The 15,515-nt window shown below is 46.9% G+C and overlaps 1 protein-coding gene across 1 annotated transcript in view; it reads right to left on the bottom strand.

Moving 5' to 3' along the window:
• LOC131287880 (putative polypeptide N-acetylgalactosaminyltransferase 9) overlaps window positions 1-13,498 on the bottom strand; it is a 79,009-nt gene extending 65,511 nt beyond the window's left edge. The window contains exon 1 of the mRNA XM_058316968.1: window positions 13,469-13,498. The gene's annotated coding sequence lies outside the window, so the exon portion shown is untranslated. The remainder of the gene's footprint in view (window positions 1-13,468) is intronic.
• Window positions 13,499-15,515: the final 2,017 nt, after the last annotated feature.

Here is a 15,515-nt window from a genome sequence, read left to right as displayed (position 1 = left end):
CCCACCAAGGTGGGGGAAAGGAAAGGTTCATTAATAGGTTCCATTTTGGGGCCCACAACGTACATCGATATTCCATTCGATTGACAGACGCCGACATCGGCTCACCTTTTGGGCGATTTCCACCAGCTTCGCCCCGTTTTCCTTCACGCTTTTCATCCCCGACACAAAGGAAGACGCTCGATGAGGTTAATGGAAGTTGGGAAAAGTGTCACCCGCAAGAATCGCTGTCGAGCGCAGAGCAAATAATCCATAATATTCGCTTGGGATCTGGAAAAGCGTACTTCGAAACCGTCTAATTAAGCTCTCGTCTTCATTTTCACGAAACTGCCAACTTTTTTCCTCCCGACGAGCTAATGCAACATGTTTTGCCTAATCGATCGGGTCTCTGTCCTGTTGATAAGCGACCCAAAAAAAAAAAAGGTGACACATACCTCCCCAATCAGCTCCATTAGCCGGGGACAAGGGCCCGAACGAGGAGTCTTCTGCAACCTGTGTTCACACGAGAAAAGTAAACCTTCATCCTTGTGTCCATCTTCATGTTCTAGTATCGTTCCGTTATCTGGGCCCAACAGCGACGAGGCCAGCCAGAGTGACACACGGGAGGGAAATGGCAGACAATGTAAGAGTATCTTGTCCGCCTTATCAGGAGGTGGCTCTCATTGCGGAACGACCCGAATGTCAATCGATACTGTCAAACGATAAGCGGGAGGCGCGAACCGGTTTGAAAGGGGCGGGGTATAACCATGTCATCAATTTTAGGTGATTTTATCGAAAAAACAAAACCCTTGTACGGTTACACACCACTTGTACTCTAATGCCTCGGGATATCAGAACTTCCCAAAGAGAGTACTCGGTGAGCCTAATGTATTTCTATTACGCACAACGTCACACAGAACTCCACATGACCTGATAACATCCAACAAACCTCCGACCGTTTCCAAGTACCCAAACTAAGGCGTAAGTTCTTCAATGTAAGACTGGAGAACTAGGGACGTCATCAAATCGTTCTCCGACAACTGGAAGTAGATAAACGAATCCATTCATGTACTTACACGGAACTTTGTTGCTATACGCGTTAAGGTATCATTTACAGCGCTCTGTCGCGCTTATGGAACCCTGTGGCTTGTTGTTGTAGAATTCGTCAATTGGAATAGAATTCACCACGTGCGTGGGCCCTTGTTTAGGCAGGTGTTTCCAAGCCGTATCGAAATATTGGCGTGACGTAGATACTCCGTACAGAATTCGTATCCTTTAAGGTTGAGTTCCAACTCACCAAAGCGCCAACTCAAAAAAGGTAGTCGCCTTGGGCTACAGCTAAGAAATTGCCACTAGTCCTAACCATCCGGTGGCCCATGTTTGCTTACGGAGATAAATGAACTAATTAATATTTGTACCATCGTGCGCGCCATGGCACCGTGCAGTTAGTTCCTCGGTTGTTTGCGCGTCTCCCAAACATCAAACACCGCTTCCGAGACCCCACACACGCACACTGCTATTTCTGGTGCATCGTCCAACAACACATGGCTCCGGCTGGTGTCGAACGAGCTTGCGTGTGTTGCCATCTCCCACCAGTGCTGCCAGTGATTAATATCCGCCAAGAGCCCACTCCACTTCCTTCGCTATCTTGCGCGGCGAATGACGAATGACGAACGCGTTGTTGGCCACGTTTGTTTTTTCGCACCACGACGGTACAACCACCACCATCACCACAAGCCTTCAGATATGCGTCCAGAAAACGGGCTACTCCACTACTTCTTCCCCGCGCACAAACACGCTGTTGGGAAGGGGCATTGATAACGATAACAGCTCACGAAACGCAGCTTCAGAGGGAGAGGGCCACGCCGGAACAAATGTGTTTCTGTTGTACGCTGTCCGACCAACATTTACCATCCGATGCCGACGTGGCTTCCAGATGCAGTAGGATCATCATCTTCAGCTCACAACAAGGCGGCTTTTTGGTTGCGTGTTTGGACTCCGAATTCTAGAAGCAAATAAAACGAATTACCCTGTCGAGCCTCTCGGTTCACATGTGAAGGAATTACTCGAAGTAAATCGCACCACCGGGAGCCGTCACCGAGGAACTCCAATTACGCCGCCTCACGCAACGCAACGCGGCTTGTCGATAGGCGGTCGTCGTCCTGGGGGATTTTTGCTATCCATCGCGAAGTGACCTACCGCCGGGAGCCTTCGATGTATCGTGCCTGACAGCTCTCTAGGCACCGGGAAAAAAGGGGTAGTAGATTATGTCTTCGCGTGATTGATGTCCGGGCGATAGGACAGGAACACATGCGCCACCTCATCACATCGGGCCTCGGGTGTGACAAGTGCACACCACCCCACATTCCAGCCTAGTGCAAGTAGTACCTGATGAGTTCAAAGCAAAAATAACTCACCAGTTACCGTATCGCCTACCGCTTATCGCCGGCGCTTGCGGAGGAAGGATCCGGTTGCGCCAATATACATCCGGCCTTTGAAGGGGTGGGTGGTTCGGGATGGAGTTCATTAAATTTGCATCGCAAAACGTCAGGAAGATGACACGATCGCTACGGAAGGGCTCAACCATTTACGACAGAAACGATCGGTAATAAGCGTTATCCGATATAGCGCCGAGCCTTTAGAGGAGGTTCAAGGTGGTTTGCGAGAAGAAATCCCAATGGCGGAAAAGCTCCAGGGGAACGAGAAAAAAACAAGCTTGCTGAACTTGAGTACTCAAGACTGTCACGACCAGCGCCGCAATGTGGAAATCCTTCTCGATTGACGCCCGCCGATAATGCCGATGGATAATAAAAATTCTGACTTCCTCCGACAGGAAACGATGGTAAGCAGATAGACGGATAACAAGCCAGGATATGTTTCGTTTCGCCTGGTTGGTAACATCCAATATTCCCCACCTCGCCACGAGACCCTCCCCAGCTGAAGAGGAGCAAAATTAAATCAAACCTACCAGCCGAACCCTGCCAAGGTCGCCGAAGTCGTCGTCTCCGCCGATGGCCTGTCAATTCCAGAGCTCCCAGGAGCTCAAATAGCTCTATCCCTGATTGACGAAATTATCGACGATTTTTGCTTCCACCTAACGATGCGGTCACCGGCTATTCTCTCGCAACCTTTAACCGCAATCCGCAATCCACTTTGGTTAGCAGAAGTTTTTTTTCGCCCCCCCAGAATACACAAAGAAGCTAAAAGCTCTCGATGTTCTCTCACGCGAAAATCTGATGAACGAGATTTCCATAACGCGTGCCTCGAATTTCCCCGCATCTTCGCAAATCGCGGGGCGATTGGAAAATTATGCAAACAATCTGGCGAAATGATGTACCATCGGGGAAGAGTTTCGGAGACGGAGGAAGCCAATTTCAGTCCCTTTTCTTAGGAAGGAAGCACCGAAATGAAATATGGTATGAGTGATAACCTGCTTAATCCTACCAGCTGTCGAGTCGGGGGGAGGGGGGGGGGGACTAATTCTGGCAATAAAGGAAGAAAGACAACGAACTCCGGGCAACGGAGCCGATTCCCGCCGATTAGGAATGACAAAATGATAGACCATTATCTGGCAAATGAGGCGTTGAAATGTCGGCTCTCTTCTTCGGAGCCGGCCTCTCCACAAAAGGGGAATCCATTTTTAGCAGCACAGTGTTATTATTATTTTTTGATTACGGTGTCAATATTGAACCTAATAACACGCAAACGGGACACTTCTCGATGGCATAACCTCATGGAGGAACGGTGATAAGATAAAATGTCTCATTTTCGCAACGTTCATTTTGTGACTTTGTGAAGGAAAGGGTCAACGAATATAAATTGTGAACGAACTGTAAACTGATAAATAAGTATCCATTTCGAATCAGCTCATCCAAACACACAGCCCTGTATCAGAGAGCCCTCTTAACAGCGTGTGACTTTTAGCTCGCCTGGATCTACTGTCATCCTTCATCAACTGATCCAACGTTACAGGATTCTTCCGAAGTTCGCCACCCTTTTCCCTGATTGCAATATCAGATACCATCTGAGCGACGCCGAGGGCGAAGCTAGATCTATTTTTCAAGCCAAAACAAGCAACAAAATTCCCATACGAAATGGGAAAAACTCCCTCCCCTGCGGTCATGATCGGTTCGACGACCCACTTCTTCCTGGCGTTATCTGGAATCCAAAGCGCGTATAAGCGTATTCCGGTAAGAAATGGGGCCAGCTTAATTCTAAAGCTTGTGTTGCCCTCCCTTTTCTTCCTTTAGGACGAACACATTCCCTTTTCTCCACATGTCGTCGTCGTCGTCGTCGGGGGGAGGATTAAAATAAATCGAACATCTCGTGCGGCAATCGAGATGAAAATCGACGCAACCGTTGAATGGATGAAGCGAAATCGTTTAATCGGATATGAGAAATGGAACCGATCGGCGGCGGGAGCGCCTCGCAGATAAATGTGTTTTCCCAGAAAGCGTTCGTCATTTTTCCTGTCATCTTTGGCTCAAATCGGAAGAAAAGGCCCTTGGGGGATGGTTGGGAAATCGGTTGGAGGAGGGGTGAAATTTTCCTTCCATATCTGTGCCTTAGAAATCAACCCCAGCGGTGTTTAATATTATTCCATTCGGGCGAACTTTTGTATTCTTTCCAGTTCAGCAAAAAACAACTTCGGCGAATGTGTTGTCCTTAAAAAAGGACGCCTCTACTCGGGAAACCGTTTCATTCATGTGAGCCAACCTTCGAAAAACCGAACGTTTGCGAGTTTGGTTCCGTTTTGTTCGATAAGAAGTTCGTTTATTGAAATTTTATTTACGTCCCATCGTTGCCACTAATCCTTCGCCATCCACCCCGAGGGCAGGGTGTGTAAAACAAAAAATAAAAGGGATAAACGTAACGAGGGGCACACACCTCCGGAAAGTTCAAGGTGCCCGATCAATAAATAATCCAACGTCCGTCGGAAAACATGCCCGCCGGCGAATCTTGCGAGGAAGAATTATTTATTAAACAGATTATATTGAGAAACTTTTCGGAGCAAAACGTAAGCCATGCGAAAAAAACGGAGGACAAAAAAGTTGGGGGTGACTGTGAAAATCTATCGCTGGAAAAACCATCAAGCTTCGATCGAGACGACGGGCATCTACGAGAGCTCGCAGAGAAATAGCAAAACGTTACCATTTTGGTAGGAAAAAGAGAAACTCCCGAGCTTCGGAGGATCGAATAATTGATAACAGAGGAAAAGGAAGAAACCGATCAGGCCACACGTCAAATGAATGTCTCGGCTATTCACTCCCGCCTCAACCGGATACTGTTCGTCAAACCCCCCTGCTGAGTGCCTGGGTGGAAGGAGAAAAGGACAATCCTGGCGATTCACGTGCGATATTTATCTCATTCCGAAGCAAGCGATCGATTTTTATGCGATGTAGAGACATCGCTCATTCGGTATCAATTTTCCCGGTATTCTAAGAATAAAAGAATCAATCGGTACCATTTTTAGGCTATGTAAGAATGTGTTTGTGTGTGCTCTCCAATGGCAACTCCCCGTTGGATTGGGGGAATTTCCAGTAAATCTATTTTTACCCAAACAAAATTAATTCCTTCGATCCAATTATTAGGATTTCTTTTGGGAGGATTATTGAATGCAAATTGAATAGATAATCACACCAATTCTGAATAATAAAAGTATTGATATTTCATATAGAAATTCTTATTCCGTCAAGAGATAAACCGTATTAAATACCTAATTTAGGAATTAATGGTAAAATAAGGAAATCGAATTGAATTTACAGTAAAGTGAAGAAAAAAACCGACGGTTCCCAGCGTAATCCGATTATGGCATCTCGGGGAAAAAAAACGTGGCGTGCTTTTCCCCGCCGAGAGGGAAAACTTCCACGACCCGCGGTAACGGATACATCGACCCGGTCGCCGCCGCCGCCGCCGCTTCCCGGCGCTTTTTGAGTGCCCTCCTCCCGATCGCTTGGGAAACTTTTCCTTTCCTCTCGTATAGTTATTTGTTCGGCTCACTTTTCGCCGGCTTTTCCATCCGGCCAAACTTCTTCTCACGCCACGCCGACCTTCACAAAAATGATGGATTCGAATCGAACGCGCGTTACTTTTTCTTTCACTCCCCCCCCTCAAAGGTGTGCACACCTATCGCTTCGGAAATATGGGGAGAAAAGGCTCGGGCATGCGAATGTGAGTGACGAGAATCCTGTTCCACTTTAATGCTGCTGGAAGAAATGGGCAAATCCTGTACACGCGAAAAAAAATCGAGCCTCTAAGTGTGACAAACCGAGCCGACGGGGAACTCTCTTGCGACGCTGCGTGCCGTGCGTACATGATGGCGATCGGTGCAGGGAAGGAAAATAAACAAGAAGCGAAGTGACTCCATGCGAGAACACTGCCTTTTGGGGCCCGGCGTGCTGAATATCAAAGAGGCGAAACACTTGACGCACCCGGGCGAACTGCGGACAAAAATGAAGTCGCAATAAAACCTGACAGCTGTCAAGCGCGCACAACACCCCCAACGCCAGCCCGGAGAAGAGGAGCACCAGGTCGAGGACGAGAGGCTGATGTTGGAAGTACCAGAGTTTTCACTCGCGCCAAGTCGCGTCCTCGTGTAAACAAATCACGTTCTCACACATCATGGGGAGGAAGGAAATTCCGGGGGGTGGAGCCCTACGGTTGGAGCCGAAAAATTTCACATTTGCAACACCAGGCCGAAGCCAGGACGCGCCGAATTTTATTTTCGCCCACATTTAACTGCCTTCCTCCACACACCATTTTATTCTCCTCCTTCCAGAGGTTCTTTCCTCCTTATGAAGCTTGAATTAGCATTCCTGAAGCAACACTTTTTTTGCTCCATTTTCATGCCATTTTCCCTTGGTTCACTTAATTTTTTTTTTTTTTAAGTTTTTCCTACATCCATCCACCAGCAAGAGGCGATCGATAACCATTGAAGAAAACTCGAGCCGGGTTTGCTTTTATTTTACCTAAGGAAGGAGAAGGTACCGCTTCCCTTAATGTTGTAATTTTACCGACCACTCACGGGGCAGAAGGATTTTTTCAAAATTATGTTACACTCGCATCGGGAAATTTGAAAGAAAAACAGAAAAGTCTACGCTCTTCAACGCGGTGAAAACTTCGACTTCGAACGGAAAGAGACAAGGAGTGTGTGTGTGTGTGTTTTATTCCTTCGCTTCCTTCAATTTCTGACACACTTGAGCGCCAAGTGCCGACGACCTGCAGGTACGCCCTGCAGATCTCCGGAACCACTTATGGCACCTGCGAGGGATTGTGGAAAAACCCACCCACACACACACACACACCCACACCCAAGGAAAAAAGAAAAGCAAAGTTTTAGCAACGCGTCTGCAGCAGAACTTTCCTCCCTGTTTAATAATTCAACCGTTCCATTCGTCGCTCGTGGATACGAGACGCCCTTTTTTCCGAGTGGAGAGGGAGGAAGGGATATGAGGATTGAGCCGGTGGCAATGATTGAGCCAGAGAGAAAGCTCCCAAATGGCGCCATTCAAACGTCCTTCAATTCGCAGCGCAGCTTCCGGTGCTTGCGGGAGGTTGGTTGGTTCTGCCTTTCGCGTGGGATAACTGATGGAGCTGCTGGAGTGTAATCGGAACAAAAAAAAAGTACAAGCTCCCCGTAGGATAACCCCTTAGCTTCGCACACGAAACCCTACACGAGCTTTTCCACTTGAAAAACACTATAAATTTCTCACCGCTCCATGTCCAATTTACAAACCCGTAGTCGAGAGTGTTACTTAAAGTTTCCATTTCCGGGGAAAATCAATGACCATCCCTGACCGGGAAATACCGTCAATCACACCATCATCTCTTCCTCGGGAAAATGCAGACGGGAAAGTTTGGCCCTCCGACCGACTACTTATTTATTCATAACCGATCTTTTGCGTTCCAACCGGAACTACGAACCAAACTTTTCCCATAGAAGAGTTGAAGGACTTTCCAGGATGGTGAAAGAACAAGTGTCAGGATGCTGAACAAGGGACGGCCACAATGTCGAGGAACCTTCCACTGTGGTCAGCATCATGATTGTTTCGTTATCAATCTTCTGGGAGTCGGCGAGAAAATAATTGCTCTTCCTCCCTATGGTCGGCAGTGGCGAGAGAACGACCATTAGCAGGCAGAAGATGTAGTCCGAAACGTCCACCAAGGACCATCTACTAGCTGTTGAAGCAGGTCGGAAAAAAATAAACAAGCCCTACAAGAACACGTCTAATTGCCAAACGTGTCCATAATTGAGCTGGAGCAAATAAAACCAGAAAGAAAGTTGTGATAACATTCGCCTATCGCTTTTGGAGCTTCCCGGAATTGGGGCACAAGTTGGTACCCTCGACGGTGAGGTCTACGTGCCTAAGCGTGGTTTTTGGGATATCGACCATATCGGAGTTCTCGGGGATACAGATTGTTCGCGGCAAGCCAGGTCCATGCCGATTCCCTCGATAAGTCACGTCGCAGACAAGAGAACAAACTGTTCCAGAATAATGGTCTGCAAACAGGGCCGCCTCACACGTATGGGCGGTTGATAGCGAGGCTTTCGCTCGTTCTGGTCCAACATCCTAAGGGTCTGGGGGAGAAGCCGTAACTCGCGTGACATTGTTCAAATTCACTGTTAAACAGGTTCACGTTTGCGAGCGAGGTCGGGGTTTTTCGGTTTTCCCCGGAACCCGGCCGGAAGGCTCTTACCCAACAGCACGTGGCGTACGACCGGGGTTAGACATCGTGTCTGGGGCACCGTTTCATCACCCCCCAATCCGACACCCAATAATCGTTCCCAGCGGGTCGGGAGAACACCCGATGTAATGTTGTACAACCCGAGCCGGAGGCGCGAGGTCGCGGTACAAAATTCCGCCTGCCAAAACACTAGATTCGCCGATTCAACAGAAGGAACGTGCGCCGTTCGCACAGGGGCTCTATACTGCTCAGTGATGTTGCCCACCCGGCGGGCAAGATAAGAATCTAACCGGTAACATAATGCTCCCACGATCTGCTCCCCAACGCCCCGAAGAGTAGGCCTCCTTGAAACAATGATGGTTTATCCAGTTGGTTCTTTTTGCGTACCGAAGGAGGTTTCCAGGGAAATAGTCTAGAGTAGGCAATGGGTTGGTAGAGGGTGAAAAAGTGAGCCGTGTCCATGGTAACATAGGTTTCTTGGATGGTTCCGGGGCATTTTGGAAGGCACGCGAATGAAACTGCAATTGAATCGACAGGCGAACAACTGCTTTACAATGGAGTTAGTTGTTCAGGAGTTTGGCAGTTGATCGATATCAGTTGTGATCCGAAGTAACTTGGTACACATTAAATTCCCCAAGCGAACCTTAAATTCGAACAAGAGGCTTTAGGCTATCGACATCGTATGAATCCATCAGTAACTGTTCAACCTGAACGAAACCGGAGAGGGAAAATACAACTTTCCGTCAAGGTTCAGCCGATTTTGTTAACCCCAAATTTCGCAAACCAAACTGCATTCACCTTTCACAACGGTACATACGACATCATTCTGAGCCTGGAGAACCGGTTGTCTGAACTGATTACGGCAGACTTTCTAAAGCCCATGTATGGTACACCTCGTCCACCTCGCGGGAGTCCGAGAACGTTGTGGAATTCGAACTCCGAGAACCTTTCTCTTTAACGGTGTATTTATTTCTTTCGGCGCAAAGCATCTTGCTCGTTAAGAGGTGATAGTTGATGCAGTTTTCATCTTAATTGGAGTGAGCTTTCTAAAGGAAATATGCAAGAGAATGCGTCGCAATGTTCGTTCTACAGCCTACTCGGTTATGTCCGATATAAAAACACTTGAAGGGACTGGCCACGTTCGGTAGTGTCATTTGCATAAGATGAGCTGGTGCCTAAACGGTTCCTATTAACTCCAGCACATTAAAAAGATGACAGGAGTTCCGGCGGACACTTTATCCCATGTTCAACCCCGCCCGGACAATAAAAGCAATACAATCGTGGGTACGTGACGTTCATACTCAACTTACCTCTACTTTCCGTGCTCTGGGCCGCAACTCCGGCTGTCGACGAAATTCCGGAACTTGTCAATCGACTCGACGAGCCTCCGGGCGTGATAGTCCCTTGTCCCCTTGACGTACTCCAACAGTTCGCGATGGGTTGCCGCTTCCTGTACTGCAGGTCGGTAATGGTTACCCCTTTTTCTACCCAAACGCGTCACGAACACCTTCCGCCTCTTCTGGCCGCCTAGAGCGACCTTTCCAATCGCCTCCGTGAGGTTATGTCAAGCAATATCTTTTCTACCTTCTTTTCTTCTCCTTTTTGGATTTGATGATTCGCTCACAGATTTGCACCGCTTGCTAGGGATTCGTAGCCGAGACCGGTTTCTCTTTCACTTTGCACACTTCAACAAACACGCGCAGGGGCTGGAAGGGATGGATGCATGTAGGTGCCGCCGCTTCTACAACCTTTTGACATTTGCCGTCCTATGGTAAACGGAATCAGCCTGCAAAGACAACCGGGAGGGCGGTTGAAGCACGGGAGCTTATAACTTATAAGAGGGGTAGATATCGTAATACACAGAGTGGGAATTAATACGACACTGGTGGAGGTGTTGAGTCGTCTGCCTTCGTTTACACCGAAGGTATAATAGCTACCATAGAGGTTGACGATTGATTCTCCAAGGTAAATAACGGCTTCTCACAAAGCTCCTGATGTTTACCGAAGGAAGGATCCTCTTTACTTGTACCAAGAAAGTAATCAGTTTATCTTGACATTTCCCCTAGTATTTATGTGTGCTTTATGATTATTTTATTCATTGAATTATTTGAAGATAAGGTAAGCTAAGGTACTTGCAAGGTGTACAAATGCAACTTCTTGTAAAAGTAACCGCTACCGTATATTTTTCTTCTCAAAAACAACTTCTTACAACAATAACGTTGTCTGCCGTGGACCTTTAAAATAACAATACTACCAGCACCTTCCGCAGCATCCACGCATTTTATTATGCATAGGACACGTGCTGGAGAATACTTTCCCAGAATTAAGTCACGTAAAGCAAATCTCGTGTAAACCTTTTCTTGGAATGGAAGTGAAACAACACACAGCCGGAATTCGGGGGTGTTGGTTTTGCTGTTCAACACAGTGACATTTTAGACGCCCATGGCCAAGTGGTGCGTGTCTCGACGAACGACGCATGGGTGGCGCATCCTCAAGCAACCGCCAACGGTTTGGAAAAGCGTTTGTTGAACAGAAAAAAAAAACAAAACATCCCGACGTGTGCCTAGCAGGATGATGGTGGGAAATTGGAAACAACAGACCCAGCCGTTCCGGCTTATCCCCTCCCGCTGTCACCGGGGAGCACCGGGAGCAAAATTATATGCATCTGGGTGGGCGGCATATATACCTTTTCCCCGCGCCCGGACTTTGCGCCAATTTATGCTACGTGCGTTCGTGATTTTCGGCAGCGATTATTTGGTTTTATTTCTTGTTTTTCACCCCTCCCCAAACGGTTCGGTTGTGGTTCGGAAGCAGCAAGCAAGAAGAGATTACGGCGGGGAACTACGGATACCGGGGTACGCACAGACCAGCGCTCAGCTCGAAAGAAGGTCATACGCAAACAACATCAATAACGTGGCGCAAAACGGGGCGGGAACCTGGCGAGCCGAGCACGCAGTAACCAAGCCGAGCAAAAACCTTCGAAAATTATCGATTACACCTTTCGCCAAAGCGCGCGTCACGTCCATCCCCCATTCACCAGGGTTGGCGTCCCGCGACCTCCGGGAGTACCTGTTAGAGCCGCTTCTTGTTTTCCTTCCCTCCGGTTACGTCGGTTGTTTGATGAAGAGTTATGTCGAACCACCGACCGAACACGTCGTGGAGCTGGTTGGCGTACCGTCCGCACCATCTCCAGGGTAAACCAATAAAATGAGAATAGATAACGGGTTCTGGCCTCCCCGCGGGGCGTGAAGAAGCACCGGACTTCTTCGTGCTTCGCGTTACAAACGCAATCCCTCCGGTGCGGTCGTGACCATCGGTGGGAATTGATTGGAATCAACTTGTGACTTTAGTCTCTTGCTGTTACTTCCAGGTCTAGACGCGCTTTCCAGTTGTAAAAGTGACGTAAAAAGCCCCCGAAGGAACGCAGATATTTGATGAGGAGATCCTTCATATATCTGATTGGGTGAAATTGCAAGGAACCCCATCGATTCATCCTCTTCAGCGTTTCGTAGCTACAAAACCGGGTGATGGAGAACTTTCACAAATTATCTCATGGGCACCAAAGACCATCATCGTCATTATCGTAAACGCAGCGGGTCAAGTGGACCTTGCTCCCCTTGAGTCCAAGAGTGGATGGTACAAAACCTGACGAACTCCTAGAGAGAGATCCCCTTCCAAAGTCCACCTGCGGCAACATTGCACTGCACACCTCCATGATTAACCAAGATTGCAGCCGACGAGGAAGGCCATCCAAGGTGGCGAGCTCGAAAAGGTCCAAAACATTCCCAACCGAACCGGAGTGCTGAGTGTGGTTTTTGGTGACTTCATCACAGGAATTTCCTTTGGCGTGAAGCGAAAAGCATGGGTTTCCCTGAACCCTTCGGTGGCAAACCGGAATACAACGTGGGCTTCCGGTGGAAGAGGCCCGAAGGGGGGTGGAAGCTCATTCACCCAAACATCATGGCCACCTGGCACACACACACGCTTATTCTCCTGATACTCCTGTGTTTTGCTCTCTTTCTCTGTTTGTGCCTTCTCTCTACAAAGGTACGCGAACCGGATACGCACGCCACAGACTCAGCGCCATCCGGTGCACCACAATCACAACAGACCGGACCTGTCAAGCATCGTGGCTTCATCGAACACTGATTGAATATTCAAGGAATGCAGTACCAAGAAGCGACAATGGTTAAGTTGTAAATTCCTTGTTGAAACGCAAAGATTTCATTCAAAAATGTCCCATAAAAAGGTGTTTGATTTAACGCGAACTACAAACGACTGAAAAGTTCACCTGTCAATTACAGATCCTGTTAGTATGGATGGAAAAAGGAAAAACAGGTTTGACAGCCGAGAGGATATCCCTAATACATCTGCACCGTACGCCAAACCGAGAGGAGTCCTGTCAACTCGGAATGCGGAAATCGGTGGCAGATTTTCTCGGAACTTCTTCCGCCACAAGGCAACACTGCGGAAGAAAGGCGGAACAATTATGCGCAACGGACACGCACAAACAACAGACATCTTCCCACCCACACACGCACACACAGTCCTTTTGTTCCTTTTTTTCCGCCGCTTCTGAAGAAGCAATTCAACGACCGTTTGTCTTCGCGCGGCTCTTCGCAAGACGAAGCATACGAAGGATAACGTACACAAACACTCACAACCAAAGCAAAGCTCTCCCTCTCTCGCACACCTGTCTCTACGGGGTTTGCGTGATGCGTGGAAAGGATTCCGCAAGGAATGGGATCCGGAAATTATCTGCAAAATCCTGCCTACTTTCTTGTCGTGACACCACTCGCGCACCAACCTTTGGAAAATCGTTGCTCTAGCAACAACCGGATTTTGGACTACAAGCAAACACAAGCACACCGCGAGCACCACTCGCAAACACACACGCACGCGCGCGCCTCACAACACACAACACACGCGAATGCGGACCGCGGCTTCGGTTTACCACGCGAAAAAGACGTCCGAGCGCATCGACGGGCGGAACGAGACTGCTTTAATATCAGCTGTCCATATTCGAGGTAGACGAAGCATTTTGCTTCCAACAACGACCAAGGTTCTTGCAACAAAAAGTTTCCACTTGTCACAAGTGCTTAAAATGGCAAATTCTCGTATAACTTTTTAGTTCCTCAACCGATTTCCACAAATGACCCCTCAAACGAATGGTCTTTGTAAAACACCCGACTCTGTCGAAAATAAAAAATAACCAGCATTTCTTGATTTTGAGAAAAAGACCTGCGTGAAAACGAGTTCGCCTTCGGGCGAAAAGGTAAAGCAACCTTGATTTCCAATTTAGATATAAAAGCAAATTCTCGCATAACTTTTTAGTTTCTTAACCGATTACCACAAATGACCCCTCTAACGAATGGTCTATTCAAGACACATAACTTTGTCGCAAGTGTGTTACTACATTTTGACCATATTTTATACTTTTTCTAATTGCTCTCGTCAAGCAAAGAGAGCACAGTTTTCTGAATTCGCCTTTTCGCCCCAAAAACGAGCGGCGAAAATGTAGAGCTGGTGGTGGGTAATTCAAACCTGATCTTGTGAATAAAACAGCTCGCATGGCCAGCGACTGGGAATTGAATGTCCCAAATACGGGATATATGTAATACGTAAGATATATTGTAATATGATATGATATGATAAGACAATATGATATGACGCATTGGAATTCGGATTTGGAGATCCGGATCTCAGAATGGAATTTAATCAAAAGATTCGATCCGTTCCGGCTGCGGGAAAGCTGCACCCAGTTGTTAACAAATTTCAAAATCACAATTTGCGGGGAAAGCTTACCAGGTTTTGCCAAATTTAACGACGATCAGTTAAAAATTGTTATGCAAAAAAAAGTCTTACTGTTATTAAAAACCAAAATTTTGAACATTTCATCTGATAGGCAAGGGAAAATGTATTTCTTGTTGATGTATGATTAATAGCACATGCGGGATGTCTGCAATTTCTTTTACTTTATTCTTTCGCACCTGCTTGTCCTAGTTTGAGTTTGGCTTGAATTAAAGCACCATATTTTACGTGTTTTGAACAACATTTATGAACCTTCTGTGTTTCGCTTTAATTTCGCGAAGTGTAGTTTGGATCAAGCTTTTTTTAATAAAGCTTATAAAAGCTTTATTCCGTCAAAGCTATTGGTTGTGCTCAACGATTGTGGATAGGAAAACTCAACAAATCGCAAGTTGTACGCAACTTGAAGGAGGAAAACATCGGGAAAACAAGTCGTGAAGAAATGAAAAACTTTCTAAACCATCTGAGAGCTGTAAAATGTGTTCAAAAATCGTTGGAGAATTTTCTGTGCACAAACACAAACATTTTATTATTTATACCAAAAACTACAATTTTTCGGATACAGAAGCTGTTAGCAACAATTTGGAGAAAGATTTTTAACGTATATGAAAGCAAATAAATCATCATACAACTTTATTGTCCGTTTTGTGCTGTCCTAAAGCTACGGTTCTTAGAAACGTTTATACCTGACTTGAACAAAATTCGAATGCCCTCCAACAAATGCTGTTCCTCTGCTAATTTTAACCCGTCTCCTCCTTTGGCACCAATACCATACGGGTGGGTGGATGGAAATCGAACACCAAATGGCTGTGTTGCTGTCCGATTTATCAATTTCCCTTAGCACTTTCAATCATTTCGTCACACGGAGAGAGTCAAATAATACGTATAAATGGTAAGGCAAATGAGTTTCACAAACATTTTACAACAAATATGCAATACGTAAACGTCTTCAACATTTTCTTAACACCTTGTCCTCAGACGCGTTGTACAGATTGTGGTTTTCCTATTCGTTTGTTGTTGAACGATGGTCTTGGCTAGCATTTGTT

This window comes from Anopheles ziemanni, chromosome 3 (assembly GCF_943734765.1).
Source record: "Anopheles ziemanni chromosome 3, idAnoZiCoDA_A2_x.2, whole genome shotgun sequence".
Classification (NCBI taxonomy): Eukaryota; Metazoa; Arthropoda; class Insecta; order Diptera; family Culicidae; genus Anopheles; species Anopheles ziemanni.
Note: the sequence above shows the minus strand (reverse complement) of the source record. Positions and strands in the feature narration are given on the sequence as shown.